We start from the raw sequence: 19,427 nt of genomic DNA on the forward strand, positions 1-19,427 counted from the left end.
ATTGTGGATGTCCTGCAAACCTGACTGGCAAGGGATACTCTAGGTCCAGACTTCGGAAACACTGGCATGACATGTAAATGCAGAGGGGAGGGGACATTCACATGTGCATACTCCATAATTCTATATATGGTGCTCAAAATTGCATTCACAAATTTGAACCAATGTCCAATTTATATGCACAGTCTAACTGAACAATGAGCCAATTAGTGCCAATAATTGAGTGTTAATTATTGGCACTAATTGGCACCAATTAGAATTTATGTGTGTATCTGTGGAGTCAGTACTCTATAAAGATGTGTGTGGATCCAAAAAGGAGTCGTGGCCATGGGAAGGGCATGGGCGGGTCAGTGGCATTCCTAGTGTTCTAGAATAAGGCAGATCGGCACCTAATTTAGCTGTGAGGATTTATTCCAGGTTTCAGTTGGTGTAAATCCTTGCACCTAAATTTGAGCACACACCCTGGTGCTAAACGCTATTCTATAAATGGTGCCCGACTGTGAGCACCGTTTATAGAACAGCGCTTAGCGCTCATTAGTTTTGGCCCTCAAATTTGGGGGCCATTTATAGAATTAAGTCCATAATGTGTAAATGAAAGGGGGCTTTCTCATGGGTGGAGCAGAGGTGGCCCATGAGCAGGGCTGCCACTTACTGTACAGAATACACTAAGCTACATGCCTTTGCATGGGTCTATGGCTGGCAGCTAAATGTAAGGCACACCAATGCTAGGTTACGCTACAAATTCTATAACAGAATCTGGAAGCCCAGGTGCCATACAGAATAGGCTTTCACTGCATTGCATCAGGCTGCCCACAAGGCATAAGAGCAGGCTATGTGTGTGCCATTGCATGCTGAGTATCCCCAGTCTGGAGCCCCCTCCTTCATTATGTACAGGAAGAGGTATTTAGTATTACGTTTTGCACCCTAATAATTTTGACATGTTGGCATCTATGCTACAAGGAGACACCCACGTATAGGATTATCTCCAGAGCAACATTGTGATTGTGAGCCTAGTACACCAGGTACCAGCCTGTTCACACTGCACATCACTGCAGCACTGTTTCATCCAGGATCTACCAGCCAATTGATGGGAGGAGAAGATGCCTACAGAACACATAACAAGACTCTGTAAGCCACATTGAACCTGCAAATAGGTGGGAAAATGTGGGATATAAATGCAATAAATAAATAAATAAATAAAATAGTATGGTCTCAATCCTGTATCAACTGTTTCAAGGATGTGAACTGTTGAACTATAATATGGTTTTAGCCTTTACTCCTAGCTTACACTCATGGTGCTAGTCTGCCTGCAGTAGTTATGATAATATATCAGACCCCAAAGAACACTCAACTTCAAGAACTCCGTTCGCAGCTGGATGTTTGGTTCTTTACTTTGTGAACAGTAGCCAAATAGCAGGGTTTATTGAACCTCTACAGTTCTACGCTTTTTGAAACACTTCAGAAAACATATTAAGAAAACAAAGGAGGTGGAGCTAGCATACTGCTACTGATCCTTTCCTAGTTTTATCCCTTTCCATGTATGCATGGGCGTACTGTTCATAGCACATAATGGTGCAACTTACAAATGAAGGGTGCTACACCACACCAGCCAGGGTCCTTTACAACTGTCTCCATGATTCTCTGCTACCCAATGGCCCAGTCCTTCTTCCCACCCCATTCTCTATATGTGGACACATGCAAGTAAATAACCATTTTCTGGCTATGAACTGTTTTATACTTTTGTGCCAATATTTGATTATACCTTTTGGGCGTTGCTTATGGAGCAATATTTTAGAGAGGAGGAGGAGGATACAGTATTGAGAGGCAGTACATTGCAGACTTGAAATTCCTTCAGGTGGATGAGGAGTCTAAAGACTTGTTAAATGCTTTGATCTCAGTGGAGGAGGTGAGTGGGATCATTCAAATGGTTGTCAAGAATAAGGCCCTCAAGCCAGATGGTTTGGGGGGAGAGTTGAGGGAGCAGGTAACAACCCTTTTGGTATGGCTTTATAAACCAATTCTGTAGCAAGCCTCTATAACTTCATCCAGAAACTTGGCTCATATAATGGTGATCTGAAACTGTATGAAGATCCCCAGAGGCCAGACTCTTACTGATCAGTCTGGCAGAGACTGTTCTCTAAATTCTGCTGGGGGAAAAGGAAAGTGAAAATGTTTTATTATGCTTTAGGGGGTCCCATGTAGAGGAGGGCTTAATTTATCAGACCTTAAAGTGTACAGTTATGTATGTTTGATATGTTTCAGGTTTATTAAACCAGAATTGGGTATTATTGATATTATTGTCAATTACGGTCTCTCTGCTCATCCAGGATAATACTGGTTTTAATATGTCTTATTCTTATGCACCTATTACGAATCATTTATCTATTTCTCCCAATTCAGCCACATTGAGCCTGCAAATAGGTGGGAAAATGTGGGATACAAATGCAGCAAATAAATAAATAAATAAATATACTGCTCTAGATTAAAAACTTTCAGAGTGCTTTACGTTATAAAATCAATAAATAGGCAGGAAAAGAATAACAAGAGTAGTAGAAGATAGAAGAAAGAAAAGGAATGTCATCAATTATATAGGGACAGTTTAGAGTCACAATAGAGCGAGTTAAAAGTGCTGAAGTATGCAGGATCTCCATCCATGTCTTTAAATTACTATAAATGTAGATGTTGACTAGGTGCCAAAGGCTTCTTGAAAAACAAAGGTTGTAAGAGAGGACTGAAAGTTAAGAATATGAACTTTCAATATGAAAATGAAGAGGCAAGGCATTCCAGAGAGTTGGACTGGCAACACTGAAAGCTCAAGAATGAGTGAATTCATAGCAAAGTTAAGGGAATGTTTAATAGATTAGATTGACTTGATCTTAAAGTTTGAGTTGGAGTATAAGGAATTAAGTATCAGGATAGACTGGATATCTGACATAAGATTACACGCCTCTGGAGTTTGAGAGGGATTTAGTGCACCCCTGGAACTTGGTGTATTTCCTGCATGTCATAGCAGACAGGGTACCTAAACATCTGAAGGCATGTGTCTCGCTGATTCCCACTTTGGGAAGCATGGTGATATTGTTGTCAATTACGGTCTCTCTGCTCATCCAGGATAATACTGGGGTTTTTTTGTTTGTTTTGCTGGGTTGTCAGGCAGGCATATTTGGCAGATGGGTTCAGAAGGAGCTTGCTTAGATAGGGCAGTTGATCAGTGAACAGGGAAATGCAACTAGTTTTGTGGAGCTCTCGCAGAGATCTCAGTTGGGGACTGGGTTGAAGCATGATACTGAATACATTCTGAGGGGGGTTTGCAGGAAGCCCTTCAAAAGAAAGGAGGAGTAGGTAATGTTGGTAAAGTGTAAAAGTGGATGGATGTAAAATACCCAATTCTGGTTTGAGGGGGAGGGTTGGAAGGAGAGGGTGGAGGAAGATGGATTTTGAACGGGGGAAGGACAGCTTAGGGAATGGTAGGGGCAGTTCATGGGCAGAGCTGGAAGTTATCTGGTCAATAGTGATATTCAGACCACTAACCAGATAACAAAATAAAGTTAGGACAGCAAAAAGGCTATTCTAGCTTTATCCAGTTCAAGGTTTGAATATTACCATTAACTGGATAGCACAGCCAATCAATGATGATTCCCAGACATTCAGCACTGACTGTTGGTGCTGAATATCTAGTGGTATTTACCCACAAATATCAGCCCCTATATCTTTAGCAATTCTTTCCTTATTAGCCTTAAAGTTAACATCTGCAGTACACAGAGCTACCTGGAAAACAGGGTCATCTTGAATAAACTGGTTCTGCCTGCTAGGAAGAAAACGAATGCCTGCCTAAGGTCCAGCATTGCTTTTGACTGCACCATCAGTGGTTCTGTTTTACACTTGTACAATCTCTTAAGATCAACTGTGAGTTTTATGCCTAAGTAGCAAAAAGAACCTGCTGCACAGCACAAAGGAAAGGTTTCCACCTAGTTATCCTTCAGATCTTTCTACCCCACTCCAAGTAGGGAGTACCTCCGATTTTGAATAATTGAGCTTCAGCCTTAGAAAAAGCTGAGACTAAACCCCTCCATCAGTTGGGATAGTGAAGCCTCAGAATTCACCACATAGACTGAAATATTATCTGCAAAAGCTGCTATTTTGAACTCTATTTGCTGAACTTGGACCACCTGGACTAGCAGGTTCCCCTTAATCCTTGGCAATGAGGAATTGAGGGCCAACACAAAGAGCAAAGGTGCTGCTGCTTCCCCCTCTGTAATGTGAATACTTCTGAGAGAAGCCCATTGGCTAACACTGCTGCTCTGGGTTCCTGATATAAGGTATTCACAGCATGGCAGAATTCTCCTCTCAAACCATCATTTGGCCATCTTTATTTCAGTTGTGCACATTCAGAAACATATAAGACCAGTCAACTCTATCAAAGGCATTTTCCACATCAATGCTTATTAACAGGGAACCACACATCAAAGTCAACTTATTCTACACATTCTTTATGGAGTATTACACTCTTTCAAATTCTGCTTAGTGTTGTGCCTCAAGATCTGGCATTACATGCACCAACCTGTTCACCAAGATTTTGGCTAGCACTTTAAAATCAAATTTTAACAAGACTGGTAAGATTCAGCCTCTAGAAATCTTCACCAAGTTTTGGAATCAGCTTTGTATGAGCTAAGTTCCTGGATGAAGCTAGAGAGATTTGCTACAAAATCTGATTTTAAAGCCATACCAAAGGGAAGGTTACCTGCTCCCTCAAGAACTTATAAAACTCTCCCCTAACACCATCAGGCTCATACTCTGATTGGTCCGACTCACCTCCTCTACCATGATCAGGACATTTAACATGTCTTTAGCCTCTTTATCCACCTGAAGGAGTTGCAAGTCCTCAAGGTACCTGTCTCTCATTTCCGTTTCCCCTTTCTCTCTAGAATATAACTCCATAAAAGCTTTCTAAAATACCTCACAAATGTCCTGCTCTGAGTCCATGAGGACCCCATTCCAATTCCTCTACACCACTATTGACTTAGAGCCTTTCCACATCCTTGTTAATGAGGCTATACTAACAACATGGCTTATCCCTAAACTTAAAAAATGAATATTTATAGAGCATTCAAGCTGCCTGCAAGGTTATCCACAGTACAGTCTGTTCTATATGGTTACAGTTAAAGTCCTGGAATACCTCCCACTTGCACTTCAGATGCTCTCTAAAATATAAATTCTCACATAAAACAAGAAGAACCTCTAGCATCTCTGCCTCAACCTGTCTCCCTGAAGCTCTAAATCGACTCAACTAAGGACATGATCAAAGATCTCCATCAGCTCAATTGAATCTGGTCTGTTTGGCATGCCCTTATGTATATGAGATACCTTTCCCCAAGGTCTATGCCTACCTTGATTATTTTGACCTCAAAATCCCTGTGAAACAGTATTGCCACCAGTAGCCAGAACACCGTTTTTTGGAGGGGAGGACCTACAGTAATCATGGGGAGGCTTTGGGCACCTCACTTCTCTACCTCCCTCCAAAATAACCTTAGTTGGTGGGGATCCCTGAGGCCTGCCAGTTGTAGAAATCCAGAGCTAGCCCCAATCTCCTAAACCACAACTGTCAGCAGCTCAACATGCCAACATTAATGCTAGAACCTCATGCATGTTTTGTTCCATGCATCAACTGTGCATGTGCAGAACAGTCTTTATCTCTTTTCACATTTTACCTACTTACCAGCTTTCCATTTCCAACTCTTCCCTCTCTAGTCCCCAGATTGTCTCAGCCTTTTATCCACTTTCTAGTCCCCCATTTTCTCCCTCTGTACTTATCTCCTCACCAGCCTCATCTAACTTCTGTGCCTCTGATCCCCTCACCAGCCCTAGCTCTTTCTCTGTCACTCATGTCCTCTCCACATCCACTCCTTTTCTAATGTCTTATCCTCTATCCTGGCTCCCATTCTGCCTTTTACCTCCTCCATTTCCATCCTTGCTCACCTCCTTCAAACACTGGTCCCTTTCCTTTGTATCTCACCCTCCCGATAGCCTTCTGTCCCTTTCAACTGGCTCCCAGCCCCTCCAGATTCTTCACATGGTCTCCCCTTCCCATCTTTCTGCACTCAGTCTCACAGCCCTACTTATACCCATCACCTAATCACTTAGGCCATGTTATTCCAATCTCTCTTCAGTTTCATAGTTCCCATTTTTCCCCTCCTAATTCCAAAATCCGCACTCTTCCACCCTATCCAATCCCTAAATCCCCACTTATACTCCCAATACTTTGCCAAAATTAGAATCTTCTGGTCTCCTACAGTTTCCATATAAATATGAGCCCATCTTCTCCAACATTCTCATGTCCCCAGTGTCTGCTTTCCTGCTTCTTTCTCCCCTTTCCTCAGCATCCACTCCTCTTTACTTTTCTCCAGATTTCTTTTTCCTCTTGCTTGCTATCCACCTTTCACCAAAATTCATTGATCTTGCCTTTTATTCTCCTCTTCCTTCCCCCAGCATCTATCACCTTGCATCTGTCCTTGCTGCTCACCCCAACAGTATATGTCATCCTCACCCTTTTCAACTCCACTCCGCCCTACAGTATCAGCCCCTTTCCTCTACTCTGCCACCATGTCACCCATCTCTAGACCCATTCCCAACATCGGCATCATTCCCCTTCCAGTTCTAGTCCCAACATCTGTATCAGCCCCCACCAGCACAAGTCCCAAAAATTGCCCTCTTAATGTGAGCCTAGTAGATAGAGATTCACACATGTGAGAATCATAGGCCTGCTCCTCCTCGGAGAAAGCAAAGATAGTAACCTGTAGCAGGTATTCTCCGAGGACAGCAGGCCTTATATTCTCACATACCCTCCCACCTCCCCTTGGAGTTGTCTCCTCTTTTATGTTCTTGTATTGCACTGGAGGTCCCATGCTCTTGCGGCAGATGGGAAGGCACTTGAGCATGCGCAGTGGACCATGACTCGCACTCCAAAGAGCTCTCTAAAAGCTCATCACAAGCTGCAGACTGGGCAACACGGATCATGTTACCTACATATGAGAATATAAGGCCTGCTAGCCTCAGAGAATTCCTCTCTCTCTCTCTCTCTCTCTCTCCATTGTTGTGTATTGTATAACAATAATTAATAAAATGATTTTCAAAAAATACAAACAGAAAAGTCTCATGTACCGGTAATTTTGGGCTTCCTTTATAAAGCCATGTTAACGATTCTTGTGCGGCAAATGAAAGAAACCCATTCAATTCCTATTTGTTTCCTCTCATTTGCCGCACAAGAATTGCTAGTGTGGCTTTGTAAAAGAAGCCCTTTGTGTCTAAGAAACAATAAAGTAAATTAACATTACACAAATATAAGCATTGAATATTTCATTTCCTTCCCCCCTCCTACCCCACACACATACATACACACACACAGTTTTGTTCCACTCACTTCAAAATTTTTTGTAGTTTTTACAAATCTATACACAGATGCTGAAATTTTGGCAAGATATCACAGCAGACAGCTGAGGGTCCCCACTGGAACCAAGGAGTGCCACCAGAAGCACAAATGTACCCCTCAGGCCTTTGATCTTTAGAACTATGAGGGTAAAACTCTTCACAAGACAGGGCATTACTTTGACTTTTCTTTTTTCTATCTGAAAACAATTGAAGAAAGCCCCAGAAGGCAAGTAACCAGAAAGGGCCGTGCCTAGGGTCTCTGGCGCCCCCCCCCCCCCCCCCCCCCCGCAGACTATCAGTTGGGCCCCCCCCCCCCCCGTGAAAATGATCAGGCCCCCCCCCCATGAAAATGATCGCTCACCACTTGCCACACTGAAAGGAATTGTCAGCAATATTCTTAGAAACAAATTGGTATACATTGCAAAATAAGATAGCAGATGTAAATTCTCAAAGTGGACATATTCCAAATGCTAAAATGAAAATAAAATGATTTTTTTCTACCTTTGTTGTCTGGTGACTTTCTTTTTTCAATCATGCTGGTCCAGTATATGATTCTGCTGCTATCTGTTCTCTTAATTCCATTTCCAGGGCTTCCTTTCCATTTATTTCTTTACTTTTCTCCTTTCTTCTTCATTTCTTGCTCTATATCCATTTCCAGCAATTTCTCCTCTCTCCCTGGGTCCTGCCCTCCCATCCATGTCCATTCTTGTCCCTCTCTGCCCTTCCCTCCTCCATCCATAGCTAGCAATCCTCCTCTCTCCCCTCCCCTCCATTTCCAGCAATTTGTCCTCTCCCTGGGCCCCCATGTCCATCCTTGTCCCTCTCTGCCCTTCCCTCCTCCATCCATAGCCAGCAATCCTCTCTCCCCTCCCCTTCCAGCAATTTGTCCTCTCCCTGGGCCCTGCCCTCCCATCGATGCCTCTCTGCCCTCCCATCCATGCCTCTCTGCCCTTCCCTCCGCGCCCTGGGGCCTTTAAATCTTTTACTTCCGGTCGCAGCAGCGTCAGTGAAAGCGGAGCGCTGCCGACGTCTCCCTTCCCTTTGCGCTCTTGGTTCCCTCAGTGTCCGCCTTCTTCTGACGTCAGAAGAAGGCGGGACACTGAGGGAACCAACGAGTGCAAGGGAAGGGAGACGTCGGCAGCAGTGGCGTAGCTAGGGTAGTTGACACCCGGGGCCGGTCATTTTTTTAACACCCCCCCCCCCCCCCCAAATCCAGTACTAGGCATACCGAGAATACAAAACACTCACGACGTATAGAGCAATTTTACCATACCATAAGCAGTCGTTTCTACGAGTCACACAAGGAAAAGGAAAGCATCTTAAGCACTACAGTGAGCACTAGAACATCAATTCACTTATTGTAAAACGAAACCAGACAGAATAGTACAGATCATCGATCCTGCACAGTCAATGCCAACTGAAAGCCATGTCTTTCTCACAAACACAGATACACCCTAATCCACTATAGAATAAGTAATCATAAACTTTCTATTTAGACAAAAATTAAACTGAACCCCCGATGCCAGACTCTGCATACAATGCAACACCACAGAAACAGAAAATGTCTCCTAGTACTGTGCAAAATATAAAGACAGCAGATGTAAATTTGAAAAAACTAACAAATACCAATCACCACTTTACAAATTAACAAATAGAAATAAAACAAATACAGAAAATAAAATAATACCATTTTATTGGACTAATACATTTAGCTTCCAGAGGCCAAAATCTCCTTCCTCAGGTCAATACAGTATAGTGCTGTTACAGTATCCTATCCTGATCTGAGGAAGGGGGTTTTGTTCTCTGAAAGTTAAGTCAAAATGTATTAAAATTAGTCCAATAAAAAGATTACCTTATTTACATGTTCTATTTATAAACATTTATTAACACAGCTAAATACTATATCCTAAAGCAAAATAATAAAAATATATATTTACAGTTTGTTGTCTTTGGTTTCTGCTTTCCTCATCTTCTTTTCACCGTCTTCCTTCCATCCAGCATCTGTCTTCGCTCTCTCTCTGCCATCCAGTGTCTGCCCTCTCTAATGTCCCTTCCATCCACATCTGCCCTCTATTTCTGCCCCTTCCATCCACCATCTGCCCTCTCTCTCTCCTTTCCCTCCAGCATTTGCCCTCTATCTCTGCCCCTTCCATCCACTGTCTGCTCTTTCACTCCCTTCTATCCACTGTCTGCCCTTTCTCTCTGCTCCTTTGATTCACCATTTGCCCTCTCTCTTTCCCCCTCCCATTCATTCAGGGTCTGCCCTCCCTCTCACTCCCCATTCCATCCAGGATCTATCCCCCCTCTCTCAATGCCCCCTCTTTTTGGCTCCCAGTTCCCACCTGCGGCTGCCCCTAGTTCCAGATCCATTGATTCTCCCATCCACCCCTGCCCCAGGCATGACCCCATTCTCCCTCCTGCTCACTTTTCAGACCCCAGTTCCAGATCCATGCCCCTTCTCCCATCTGTCTCCCACCCAGTCCCTTCTGCCCATCCAAGTCCCCCTCACCCCATCTGTCTTCCACCCAGTCCCTTCTGCCCATCCGAGTCCCCCTCACCCCATCTGTCTCCCACCCAGTCCCTTCTGCCCATCCGAGTCCCCTCACCCCATCTGTCTCCCACCCAGTCACTTCTGCTATCCAAGTGCCCCCCACCCTCACCCCATCTGTCTCCCACCCAGTCCCTTCTGCCCATCCGAGTCCCCCTCACCCCATCTGTCTCCCACCCAGTCCCTTCTGCTATCCAAGTGCCCCCCACCCTCACCCTGTCTCCCACCCAGTCCCTTCTGCCCATCCGAGTCCCCTCACCCCATCTGTCTCCCACCCAGTCCCTTCTGCTATCTAAGTGCCCCCCACCCTCACCCCATCTGTCTCCCACCCAGTCCCTTCTGCCCATCCGAGTCCCCCTCACCCCATCTGTCTCCCACCCAGTCCCTTCTGCTATCCATGTGCCCCCCACCCTCACCCCATCTGTCTCCCACCCAGTCCCTTCTGCCCATCCGAGTCCCCCTCACCCCATCTGGCTCCCACCCAGTCCCTTCTGCTATCCGAGTCCCCCCCACCTTCACCCCATTTGTCCCCCACCCTCACCCTGCCTCGTCTTCTCCCTGCCACCCGGTCTTTAAAAAGAAATTGCCAACGCGATAGGGAGCGCAGCACCTCGTGTGCAAGTAAAAGAAGCGGATCCGATCATCTCATTGGGCCTTCCTTCACTGTCCCGCCCTAGAGGAAATAGGAAATTGCGTCAGAGGAGGGCGGGACAATGAGGGAAAGCCCAATGAGATGATCGGATCCGCTTCTTTTACTTGCACACGAGGTGCTGTGCTCGCTATTCGCGTCGGCAATTTATTTTTAAAGGGCTGGTGCGGGGGGGGGGGGGGGGTGGTGCCAGGAAGAAGAGCAGCGGGAGCGGCGGCAGCCCCCTTTCTGATGACACCCGGGGCGGACCGCCCCCACCGCCCCGCCCTTGCTGGTCGGCAGCGCTTTCACTGACGCTGCTGCGACCCAGGTAAAAGATTTAAAGGCCTTGGTGGCGCGGGGCAAGGGTAAGCACCGCGGCGGCACCCTCCAGAGGTGGGCGCCCCCCTGCGGCGCTTACCTCGCTTACCGCATCGGCAAGGCCCTGTAACCAGATTATTAATGCTACACCATTTTGGATCTGATTCCCATAGATTCTTTTTCTAAAGAGTCAAGGTGGAGACAAGTCATATTTAACACCAAAAATAACATTCATATGTTCTTATCTGCCTTTTCAGCATTTCCCAGTCACTCCCATATACCATATTATCTTGAGAAACCTTAGATCTAACAAGAGGAATTTTGCAACAGACACCTTCAGGTTGTTCATACAGACGTTAGTTTTGGCAAGATTTGATTACTGTAATTTGGCTCTAATCGACTGTTCCATGAAATTATTAAACCGACTACAAGTTATGCAGAACATGACAGGTTAATCAATGGCTTAAAACACTATGACTAAGGGAACAAATATTATTTGAAACTATATTGGCTACCTATCAAAGAACGTGTTCATTTCAAAGTGTGTTCAATGACCTTTAAGATCTTGTTGGGAAGCATCGCCGCTGTATATGTTGGATTTAGCGAATCTCCTTCATAGATCTTAGACACATAATCAATTCCTTTCACAATTTCCCAGCGCAACTGCTTTAAAATCAATTACACACTTTTCTGTGTCGCTCCATTACCGGATGGCTTCATTATGGAAATCACTTCCCTTTGTCGTATGATGTTGTTCATACTACGCATTGTTTAGAACGAATTTGAAAACATTTTTGTTTCAATGTCTGGATTCTTAATTGTCACATTTAATAGATATAACATTTAATAGATATAAACACACCAGATTACACCCTCCCCATCTCAGACAGCGTTACAATCGACCACAACCTTACGCTAGAGAGCCTGCAAATGGGTGGGGAAATGTGGGATACAAATGCAATAAATAAATAAATAAAATAAATAATGCTTGAATTTTTTAATGTAACTCCCAGAATGATTGTTTCTGGTTTTCTTTGTTTATGTAACCGCCTTGAACTATTGAGGTATATGGCAGTTAAGAAGTTGTGTTTATAGCATAACATAACACGCAACAATTATTTAATCCTATTGCTTCATAAAAGTAGAAGCAATGCAGTGCACCAGGTGGGTAACTTGGCAGCCCTATTCTTATGCATTCATTTTATGCAGGTCTCCAAATTGTACTTATTTGTAATTTAATTTATTAGCACATTTATAATCTGCTTAACTATCAACACAGTTCAAGGAGGCAGTAGTATACAAAGGGCAGGGTGGTGAGGGTGATCCACCCCGGGTGCAGGCAGCAAAGGGGTGCACGGAACTGTTGTGTGGCTGTCGGCTCCACCGGTCCCCTGCCCCCTCTGACATTACTTCCTGTTCTGGGGCAGAAGAACGGTGAAACCGACAGCTGCATGACTGCTTCTTGCACCCTCTTGCTAGGAAGAAGAGTGGTAGGGGTTATGTGCTTCAGGGGGGGAGGGCTGATGTGCTTCAGATGGGGTATGAGGGTGTGATGTGCTTTGGGGGTGCAGGGGTGTGACATGCCTCATGGGGAGCAGCGGTGACCTACCCCAGGTAGCAAACAAGCTAGGTATGCCACTGCAAGGCAGGGAACAGAGATAAAATACATAAAAGCAATAATAGTTGAAGGATAATTCTAGTTCTTGTAAGAGTGCAGCCAGAAGGGTCTCAGTGCTGTGTTGTCTCCGGAAGCCAGATTGAGTAGAATCTAAAACCTCTCATTTCATAATGTGTTGCTGACGTCTATCTGCTACAATTGATTCTGATATGTTTGCCATGATTGAGACCTGGTCTATAATTTTGAGTAGAAGCAGGGGTCACTGTCCAAAGACTTAATAAATGTAACTGTGGTTCAGTACCTGTTCTCAGGCTTTTATATTTTCCCACTAACTCTATTTGTTTGTCCCAATGCTTTCTCTCACATGCAAAATGCAATACTACTTACCACAAACCGACACACCATGCAAACATAGTTAAAATGTGTTAGTGGGACATTTATGTTGGAGACTAAAGCATCCTACTTATTGGAAAATCACTTTCATCCAGAATTATATAGTATTATCACATTCATATTAAATAACTATTCAGTCTCCCAACTATTTTCATTAAATTTTTATTTCAATGGCTTTGACTATCTCAGCTAGTTGGTTTAGTTAAATATTTGATTTAGGTGGTGTCGTCATTTGCAGAAAAGTATTTCACTTTCTCTGCTGAAATACAAGAGGTATTTTCCTTAGCAACCATAGCAGCCCATAAGAATACGTAGTTTAAAAGAGGTGATCTGTATTCTGCTCATATAATATCCCACTCATTAAAAGAGACATTCTATTAACCACGTTCCTAAAACACCTGGTATTATGGTTCATGATATTTGCCAGTTTTATCTATGCATCATATTTCTCGAAAGCCATCAATAGTCTCTGTCAAATATTTTATTTACAGTATTCCCTAATGATCTAAAAAGGCAGCAGAATATTCTGAATTATTTAAAAGACACATGAAATAGTTCAAGAAAATTACACAAAAATGTCTTACTTTTATTTAGCAGTATACCATGCCAACCTATCCCATAAATACTGAAGACCTTTACTGCACAATGCCTGAAACGCTCCTGAATGGAATTGAACTAGTGACTGTGCCTTAATTGGAAGGCAGTGTAAAGTCGTTAAGAAATGGATAGCAGGCATCCACTTTGAACCCCCCAGCACCACCCTTATGGCAGCATTTTGAACTCCTTGTATTGAATAAGCAGTTTATTTGGTATACCCACAAATAATCATTACAATAACAAATCTCCAGCATGACAGTCTGAAAAAGGTATCATCTAGCAAAGGGCATCATGTATGACCCAATCTTAATTTTAATGCCAACTTAACTACCCGAGACACCTGTGATTACAAAGGAAGCTCAGGGTCAAACACGACCCCTAAATTATTTCCACCTTAGCAGGAATAAACCGTTTTCAAAGTGATCTGAGCTGATCATCATCCCCGACTCACAATATTTCTCATCAACCAGCTGAAAATATCCAAAAGACCTTGATTTAATTTTATCATTACTTGTGGTCTATTTCCCTTCAAAACAAAAATAAGTTGCACATCATCCATAGTATCTTACAAGGAGGTTGCAAAAAAAAAAAAAAAAAAATATTAAAAAGAAGTTGGTACAAGGTCTTCAAGGAATCCTGCAAGGACAGGCAAAAGGCTTGGCCATTATATCATTTGCTGTCAAAGTGGAGGATCTCCCCAACATTTAAAACCGTAACTATCCTGGGCCAGTCTTCTAATGCCAATCCCATCACAATGGTGTACAACAGTACAGGCATATCAGTGTCAACTGGATCAGAAGCTGAAAAAAAGTCTAACATGATCAGAAAGATCTGAATTCCTTATTTATGTGACTATTGGGCTCATTTTCAAAGCAGAAAAACATCTAAAAAGTGGCATAAAGCAGCATTTGGATGTTTTTCTCACAAAAATGTCCAAATCAGTATTTTGGAAACCTATTTTTAGACATTTTTCTATGAAGTCCATCAGAAATACATCCAAATCTCAAGGGGGCGTGTCAGGGGAGTGTTCAGGCCGGGACTTGGGCATTCCTAGGACTTAGAAATTTTTCAGTTATAATGGAACAAAACAAAATCGCCCAGGACTAAGATGTTTTGAGCTAGACCTGTTTTTATAACGAATAACGCACAAAAAGGTGCAGTAAATACCCAAATGACCACTGGAGGGACTCAGGGATGACCTCCCCTTATTCCCCCAGTGGTCACTAACCCCATCCCACCCCCACCCCCCAAAACATGTGAAAAAAATAGTGCTCACCAGCCTCTATGCCAGCCTCAGATGTTATACTCAGGTCCGTTAGAACAGCATGCAGGTCCCTGGAGTAGTCTAGTGATGGGTGCACTGCACTGCAGACAGGTGGACCCAGGCTCCTACCTCCCCCTACCTGTTACACGTGGACAAAACTGTAAGCCCTCCAAAACTCACCAGAAACCCACTGTACCCACTTCACCCGTAAGGGTTATGGTAGAGGTGTACAGTTGGGGGTAGTGGGTTTTGGGGGGGGGGGGGGAATCAGCAGACAAGGTAAGGGAGCAATGGTGAGAAGTGTACCTGGGAGCATTTTATAAAGTCCACTGCAATGCCCCCTAGGATGCCCTATTGCTTTCTTGGGATGTCATTGGACCAGTCTACTAACAATGCTGGCTCCTCCTACAGCCCAATGGCTTGATTTTGTGCATTTTGCTCTTGGGCATTTTTTTTTCAAAAATGGGCCAAAAAACAAAACATCCAAATCACAAAACCTTGGTCAAAATGGTATTAAAAAAAAAAAAAAAAAAAAGATAGACGTTTTTCTTTTTTTGAAAATGGCCTTCTTTCCTATTCAGATTTTGGACGTTTTTTTTCAAAACTTCCAAAGTCGGACTTAGACGTCATATCGAAAATGCCCCTCTTAAAATCTCATTTTACACTACCGAAAGGATGGATCTGTACCAGCCTGAGCACAGTCATGATTATCCACAGCCTGAACAGAATCTACATAATTCCAAAATAATAAATAAATAAATAACGGTATGTTTTGATATTTTGGTGGATATTGTCTTATAACTCAAATATCACAATGGACTCAAGCCTTCAACACCAGATACGACAATGTTTGAACTTCTCAAAAAAGATTTTATTTTTCAAACATTGAGCTACACTCTTCCCTTCCCGTTAGGATTCAAAGCCTCCTTGGGTAAAGTTTTTATAAGCAATGAATGACAAAGATCCAATCAACAGTAGATGAATAAATGCTCTTAAAAATATCCCTCAAAGCTCCAACAGTAGGCAAATTAAAACCACTCAAAACCAACTACTCGTACTCAATTACTAACCCATTCCTCATTAACACACTTTTTACTTGTCTCTTCACTTCCAATTCACTCTGAAGTCCCTTAACTTTCCATTTGAAACTGTCTTGCTAAGTCCTCACAGCTCATTTCCTGGGGAGAGCTCAGACTCTTTCCCCCTTTTTTGAGGATTCAATTCACTGTACAGAAAAGTTCTCTTGAGCTTAAATAACGTACTTATTTAATGTACTTATTTAACTCATTTCTAATCTGCCTATATTTAGGCAGATTCCAATCAAAACATACATAAAACAACACAAGTAGAAAACAAAATAAAGTGTGGCAACTGAAATAAGGATTTCAAACCATTAAATCAAGAAAATGTATTAAAAAGTCTCAATTCCACGTGTTGAGAAGATCTGACACGGCCGAGTTTCAGCAACGATGCCTGCATCAGGAGTCTTACAACCTGCTCTCTGCAGTGACGTCAAACCAGGGCCTTGCCTTCCTCGAATTCAGTAGAGAGGACATTCTGAGTTCACCTCACAGATCAATGCTGCCCCCGCTGACGTCAGAAGAACCGCCCCCTTTCCACCATCTGCCTCTGATACCACACTTTTTTTCCTTTTTTGTTGGTTGTATACCCGCGAGGCTTGCATTTTCTTTTCTGCTCCACAAAATAAAGTGCACAATATAGAACTTAAACTAATATCCAATCAATCATATAGCATATTCATAGAGGATGATGTGATGCCTAATGTGTACATATTTTTATAGAATAATAGCACTTATATATGCCAGAGGCACCAATATTCGGCAATTACGTCAAAGTGTTAAGTGCTGTTCTATAATTTGTACACCAAATTCGTCTAGGGCTCCTCTTCATTTTCATTTCATCTTATTAGACTTATATCTCACAAACATCCAGATATCAAGTTCTATATGGCTTACAAAAGTCAAGATGACAATAGATACAGAGCATCAGAAACAAAGTAAGAAAGCCAATATAACATAATAATGGGTAGCACTGTCATTGATCCATAGATGGAAGCATAGTATAATATCAGCATCATCTATCCAGTAACAAACATTTCTGAAACAACATATTAAGTTGTGCTAAAAAATAGGCTTAGTGTACCTGTGAGGGGTTTTATAGAATTCTGCCCGTCACCCTTAAGAACAGTCCCTTAGGCAGCCTGAGCCACCTTAAGAGCACTAGTCCCGCCCAGGAGGAAGTGAGCTGGGTGGAGGGGTGGAGCCTAAATCAGGAAATCTATAAGGCAGGGCCTGACTGAGGTTAAGGAAGTTCAGAGAGAAGAAGGAATCAAAGCCCCAGTGAATGCCATCACCACCTATGGTTAAGAATTGTGACCCGGCTGAGGTAAGCCGCTTTTGCTTCTTGTTTGGGACTGACAAGCCTTGCTCTGAAGTCTGGCTGGAGACAGACCTAGTACTCAGAGAAGAACTGAGAAGGACTCAAAGATTGTGTTTGGGGTGGGGCCACCCTACCAGCCACAGACTGTGTTCAGGTCTTGCCAGCCTGAGGCCTGTTTAAGACTGCTTATTGAGCTACAGAGGCATTCAGTCTTTTCTGCCTAGTCCTATGATGTAACAGACTGAGGATTAAACTGAATAAAAACACTTTTTTTCACTTATATGCCTTGTCCGACTGTGTTATTCCACTGGCCCACCCTTGCCCCTCGTTCGGGGTGTCACAGCACCCTATGTGGGCCTTTACTGCATGCTAAGCCTATTTCTAACATGGCCATCAAAAAGGGCTTATTCCAATTTGTTTCATTAATGGCCATGCATTAATGTCAGCATTAATGTGTGGCCATTTACTACTACTACTACTATTTAGCATTTCTATAGCACTACAAGGCGTACGCAGCGCTGCACAAACATAGAAGAAAGACAGTCCCTGCTCAAAGAGCTTACAATCTAATAGACAAAAAATAAAGTAAGCAAATCAAATCAATTAATGTGTACAGGAAGGAGGAGAGGAGGGTAGGTGGAGGCAAATGGTTACAAGTGGTTACGAGTCAAAAGCAATGTTAAAGAGGTGGGCTTTCAGTCTAGATTTAAAGGTGGCCAAGGATTGGGCAAGACGTATGGGCTCAGGAAGTTTATTCCAGGCGTAGGGTGCAGCGAGACAGAAGGCGCGAAGTCTGGAGTTGGCAGTAGTGGAGAAGGGAACAGATAAGAAGGATTTATCCTTGGAGCGGAGTGCACGGGAAGGGGTGTAGGGAAGGACGAGTGTGGAGAGATACTGGGGAGCAGCAGAGTGAGTACATTTATAGGTTAGTAGAAGAAGTTTGAACAGGATGCGAAAACGGATAGGGAGCCAGTGAAGCGACTTGAGGAGAGGGGTAGTATGAGTAAAGCAACCCTGGCGGAAGACAAGACGGGCAGCAGAGTTTTGAACCGATTGGAGAGGGGAGAGGTGACTAAGTGGGAGGCCAGCAAGAAGCAGATTGCAGAAGTCTAAACGAGAGGTGACAAGGATGTGGATGAGGGTTTTGGTAGAGTGCTCGGAAAGAAAGGGGCGGATTTTACGGATGTTGTAAAGAAAGAAACGACAGGTCTTGGCAGTCTGCTGGATATGAGCAGAGAAGTAGAGAGAAGAGTCAAAGATGACCCCAAGGTTTCGAGCTGAGGAGACAGGGAGAATGAGAGAGCCATCAACAGAAATAGAAAACGGGGGGAGTGGGGTGGTGGGTTTGGGGGGGAAAATGAGAAGCTCAGTTTTGGTCATGTTTAATTTCAGGTGGCGTTGAGACATCCAGACAGCAATGTCAGACAAGCACGCTGAAACTTTGGTTTGGATGCAAGGTGAGATATCAGGGGTAGAAAGGTATATTTAGGAGTCATCAGCATAGAGATGGTAGGAAAAGCCATGGGATGAGATTAATGAACCAAGGGAAGAAGTGTAGATAGAAAAGAGGAGGGGACCAAGAACAGAACCCTGAGGTATGCCGACAGGCAGAGGGATAGAAGTAGAAGAAGATCCACCAGAGTGAACACTAAAGGTGCGGAGGGAGAGGTAGGAAGAGAACCAGGAAAGGACAGAGCCCTGGAATCCAAGTGAGGACAGGGTATCGAGAAGTATGCTGTGATCGACAGTGTCAAAAGCAGCGGAAAGATCAAGAAGAATGAGGATGGAATATTGACCTCTGGATTTAGCCAGTAATAGGTCATTGGAGACTTTAGTAAGTGCAGTTTCGGTTGAGTGGAGAGGGCGAAAACCAGATTGTAGTGGGTCAAGAATAGCATGTGAGGAGAGAAAATCAAGGCAGCGGCGGTGAACAGCACGCTCAAGTAATTTGGAGAGAAAAGGGAGGAGGGAGATGGGTCGGTAATTAGAGGGACAAGTAGGGTCGAGTGAAGGCTTCTTAAGGAGAGATGTGACCACAGCATGTTTAAAGGCAGCAGGGACAGTCGCAGTGGAAAGTGAGAGGTTGAGAATGTGACAGATAAAAGGAATAAGAGCAGGTGAGATGGCATTAAGAAAGTGGGTGGGAATGGGATCAGAGGAACAGGTGGTACATTTTGAGGAAGAAAGGAGAAGTGTAGTTTCCTCTATAGTAACTTCAGGAAAGGAGGAAAAGGAA

The sequence above is a fragment of the Microcaecilia unicolor genome, chromosome 1 (genome assembly GCF_901765095.1).
Source record: "Microcaecilia unicolor chromosome 1, aMicUni1.1, whole genome shotgun sequence".
Taxonomy (NCBI): Eukaryota; Metazoa; Chordata; class Amphibia; order Gymnophiona; family Siphonopidae; genus Microcaecilia; species Microcaecilia unicolor.